We start from the raw sequence: 5,039 nt of genomic DNA, 5'->3' as shown, positions 1-5,039 counted from the left end.
AAAAAAAAAAATTAGATGAATCAAATATGTGCTCTCCTCATTTATGTTAAGAATGATTATAAATAACACATTACAGCATATTTGTGTATCAACAAAATGTATCATTATATTATTTTACAGTAAAAACTCCCCAATGGTATTTAAATCACAACTGATTGTGGTCATTTTTGTATTCTTGGTAAACCTTCTGTTTAGTAAATCACACAAAGACCCCATCCGATCAACAAAGTTATCAGTTTATGAACAAAAGGCCCAAGATTATGACAGGAGTCCAGATTCTCTGCTAAGCATCAGCAGTTGAGGACAGTTGAACTCCAGAATTGTGAACTCTGCACTGCTGTGGGGATGCCCCTCCTGTGCTCCCCAGGCTTCAGTACAATTTGACAAATGACAACACTTTGCATATTTTGGTGTTTGAAATTATAAGGAAGATATTCGGATTATGATATTCCAGAAAATGGCCAGCAAATCCCAGGAGGGGGCATAATCTGTTACCAGAAGCACAGCAGGATTAAGATTTCTCTCAACAGACAATAAGGGTTCTACCTACGTTTATGAATGCCACAGAACAGGGCTCATCCAACTTTGTCACATTTATATAAGAGAAATATAAACACTATGCAAACGTCTGTTTATCAGAATATTTCTAATTTGAGGTTAATTTTAATAAGAGCAAAGCAAATGTAGGAAACAGTGCAGGAAAGTTCAGCAAGTTGACTGACATTACATCACATTTAAATGCAAAGAGGTTAGATACCAGGTTTTCTATCTTACAGAATCAGTTCAATTTCACTGTGGATGGAAATGATTCATTTCCTTAATATCTCACATGTATAGATAGTGCTTATAATTTTTATGAATAGTTTATAAAATATACATTTAGAGAGAGGCTTGTAAAAATTGTTCTTATGTAACTCTCATATTTTGATAATGATGGTGGGGGTCACTGTGTAGTCAATTTATAAATTGTGCATCAATTATTACTGGCTAATGTATTTTTAAATATTTTATGTTAGTTATTATGAGCTCCATACAATAAATTCTAGTGAGCCACTTGAAGTTTTTCTTTACTTTTCAAGTATATTAAATACTAAAATTTCTAGGAAACACACTTTCAATTCCGTGTCAAGACATAACATGTTCCATTTGGCTCACCCTTTTGATTGGTCCTTTCCAGTTATCTATAAAATTGAGTGACTGTCAATCTCAAAAGCAGTGTTAGGTTTTCATGATACAATTTACATTGGATATGACAAGTATTTAATTTAACTTCTCTATATATACACTATGCCAATACCCATTCTTGAGATCCCTAAAGCTATCACAAACTAAACAGTAGCAGGTGGATATTTATGGATGTCTCAACTAGAAAAACAGGCTTACATGATGGTATTACATTTTAGTCATTTTTTTTTTGAGTTGGAGTCTCACTCTGTCGCCCAGACTGGAGTGCAGTGGCCGCTCCTGGCCACCGCAGCCTCGACCTGCTGGGCTCCGGCGATCCTTCTGCCTCAGCCTTCCAAGCAGCCGGAATTACAGGCATGCGCTACCATGCCCAGCTGATTTTTTGATTTATTGTAGAGATGAAGTCTCGCTGCCCAGGCAGGTCTCGAACCCGCGGGCTCAGGCAATCCACTCACCTCAGCCTACCAAAGGCGTGGGATTACAGGCTGAGCCACCGAGCCCGGCTCATCATTGTTACTAGTTCACATATTTTTCTTATTTTCTAAAAGCTTGATGATACACCTCAAAGAAAGAATAAGGAGATCTTTTATTTGAATAATAGCTCATGCAATTTACTCTTCAGATATAAATGTTCTTTGTTTTAATACTGAATTTTTCTTTTTTTCAGATCAAATATATAGGTTTGCTTAAAACTTAATTCTCACCTTGAGTATGCAAAATGCAAACTCCACAAAATGTTCATTTTTTTGTTTTGTAGTTTACAAATATACAAAATAGAAGTTTGCTTAAATTTATATTACACATTTATTAAGGCAAAGAACCATACAGAAATAACATTTGTTCAGCTTAATGCATATTTGGGGATAACTATTGTACAAATTATTGCACATCCAAAACCACAGTGCATAACAGACCATTGCATAAAAATGCTACAGAAATAAACCAGGCATATTTACCTGACTTAGGTCATAAATGTAGATCGGGAGACAAAAATAGATTTTCCTTGTCAAAGTATGCAGCAGTTTGAGAACTTTGGCTTCCTCATTTGGTACCTTTAGAATCAAGACTCACCAAGCACCATTAATTTAGGCTATTAAAACGCATTTTCTGTACCTGTATTTCTTTGTTTTCTTCTAACATAATAATAATGGCTTTTAGAAGTCAAAGAGAATACAAGGTGATCTTTTATGCATACATTGCCTCAAAACACAACTCAAAGGGATTTTAGTCTTCCCTCCCCCAACTCACAGATCTAATTAATACCCTGATATCCACAACTTCCAGTCACTCCCTTGCATTTTGTAAGTCGGATTTAGAATTGGAATGACAGAAGATCCAGTCACAGACCCCACCTGTTCTTTGATTTTTGTCTTTTGGATTCCTCATTTTTCCTGATTATCCATTCACAAGTTGACTCAGTTGAGAACTGGACCATGATTGTAGTGCTTTTCAGTTAGACTCTTTCCTTCATCAGGAAGACAGTGTGAAAAATTTAAAAATGCTGAATTATCTTATGGTAGTGTGGGTCATATCCACTGTTTTGGGTTTAAAAGGGCCTCTTCATGTCTAAGACAAGGTGGTCTGACCCGGAAAACATCTGGTCACATTTCTGGCACTTCAACGGATGGTACCCGGCCTGATCAGTTCATATGAGTGAGCACATTTTCTCCCACAGCCGTCCCAGTCACAGTGGTAAGTCACCTGTGTGGATTCTAAGGTGTGCCTTGAGATGAAAACTCACTGTGTAAGTTTTGCCGCAGCCCATGTAATCACAAGTGTGGATGGTGGTCCTTTTCTTCCCCTCTTTGTCTTGGGTTCCTCCAGCATGCAGGAGCCGGGTGGCATGAACTCTTGGTAATAGAGTGGCAGGATTTGTGGCTGCTTCTGGTCGGGTAGGAAGGGTGGATAGTTGGACCTGGGGTGGGGATGGAAGCCTGGGGAAAGCGGCAGTGCAGGGAGGCAGTCCCTGCTGTCCAGCCGCTCTTCAGGACCCAGGGTCGGGACAGTCCTGCTGGGGAGCTTCCACCCTAAGGGGAAGTCGTGTGCAGCCTGTGGCCATTGCTGAGAAGGGGTCCAGCGCCCAAGTGTGTGCACGAGGAGAACGCCTCCTGCTTGATATTGGGCCATATGAGTGGTGGCTCGCAGTTGTAGGGCGACACCAGTACGGGATGGCTGCCATCAGGGCTGCCTCTGCAAATACTGATGACGACAGGTTGCCTATTCCCTGCCAGGGGCGCTCGGCTATGCCTTCAACATAAACTTGCCTATCGGTCCGCCATCTGGCGGCTGCGGCTGCTGCTGATACGGCAGAATATACGCAGGGTCCAATTCTTGCCACAGGAGCTGGGCCACAAAGCCGCCAGGGAGGGGCTCAGTAGTTGACGTCCGCCAGGCTAAGGACGCTGTCAGAGGAGGCACAGAATTCCGGCCAGAGCGGAGGCCTCCACCGGTGCCGCCCAGGGCTACGCCAGGGTCACTCCCGTCCGGATCGGATACCAGAAGCTGCAGGTGGAGGGCGCACTTGTCCGGCTGCTGCTCCCCCGGGAGGACGAGGATGAGACGGACGCCGATGAGGACACGGCGGCGGCCACCGGTTCTTGACGGGGCAGTGAGTTGGGCAGGATAAGGTCCAGGTCCAGGAGTTTCTGTAAGTCCTCCGTCTCCCTCGGGGGTAGGAGCGCCAGACTGCCATCGTGGCAAGCCGTGCCGGCGCCGCTGCCCTCCAGGTCTGTGGCCAAGGTTGCCACTGCCAGGGCGTAGGGGCGGCCAGGAAGAGCCAGGGGAAGTCGCTTCATACGGGAGAGCTCGTCCTGCCGGTGGTTACTCGGGGCACCTGCCGGATGGAGTGTCTTCTCTCCTCCCGCTGGACCGGACGCGAACGCGGAGAAGGACTGGAGCAGCGCGACGCTGACAGCCACGTCAGACTCGCCAGATGACTGCCTCATTAACGTGGGGGTACAGAAGATCCTTGGGAACCTGAAACACTGGCGTACCCAAACCCCAAAGTCAACGGAGAAAAAAAGACTTAGACATGAAGCCAAAACCCAAAACCCCAAATTGTCCGAGAACCTTCTCCTTTGGATTCGATATAAATGGTAGACCTCCTTTTGAAAAGTTTCTTGGTATACAAAAGTTCTTGTTAGAAAAGTTGTCAACTCGTATAAAAATGGACAACCAGAGAGGCGAGTGAGTAGCTCCAGCGGGCGGGCTGTCCGCTCTTCGACACAGCAGAGTCGCCCCCCGCAGTCGCGCCAGCCGCGGCTGCTGCCATGGGCGCGGGGACGGCGGCGGGGGCGGTGGGCGGGCGGCGCTGCCAGGCGAGACTGGCGCGGTGGAGAGGAACTGTGAGCTGGGCGGTGTGGCCGGGCACGGGGTCCCGGGGGCTGCGCGGGACGGCCGCGGCCGTGGGCGCTGGGCATGGGCTGGTGGATGGGTGGGGAGCCGGACGGAGGGGAGAGGGGCGCTTGGCGATGCCTGCTGCCGCCGCCACCCACCACCGCCTCTGCTCCCTGAGCGCCCGCAGATGTGCTCCAGGTCTCAGGCAGGCGACTGCTTACTGCGGAAGTTTTCTACCAGTACCACTGTAAAAGGAGATGTTTCTATTCTGACTATGCAATGATTTAAAGCCAAGAGGTTAATGATTTTGCCAGTTTCCAACAAAAATCATTTCGAACTGTAGAAAAACAAATTCCAAATCCAATAGGGACCTTAGTTTGGATGCCTTCTGAAACAGGGAGGCATTTTCCTATGACTGAGTAATCATGACAGATCTTTTGATTCCCATTTGTGCTATTAACATTTAGTTGCTATGGTACAGGTCACAGAGAGTGGCACACTTCATGGCACTTCTTCCT

The 5,039-nt window shown here is 45.9% G+C and overlaps 1 pseudogene; it reads right to left on the bottom strand.

The window, feature by feature from the left end:
* Positions 1-2,731: 2,731 nt before the first annotated feature.
* LOC103253876 lies at positions 2,732-4,130 on the bottom strand (annotated as a pseudogene).
* Between the last annotated feature and the right edge of the window lie 909 nt (positions 4,131-5,039).

This window comes from Carlito syrichta, unplaced genomic scaffold (assembly GCF_000164805.1).
Source record: "Carlito syrichta isolate Samal-C Ts95f unplaced genomic scaffold, Tarsius_syrichta-2.0.1 Scaffold8381, whole genome shotgun sequence".
Taxonomy (NCBI): domain Eukaryota; kingdom Metazoa; phylum Chordata; class Mammalia; order Primates; family Tarsiidae; genus Carlito; species Carlito syrichta.
Note: the sequence above shows the minus strand (reverse complement) of the source record. Positions and strands in the feature narration are given on the sequence as shown.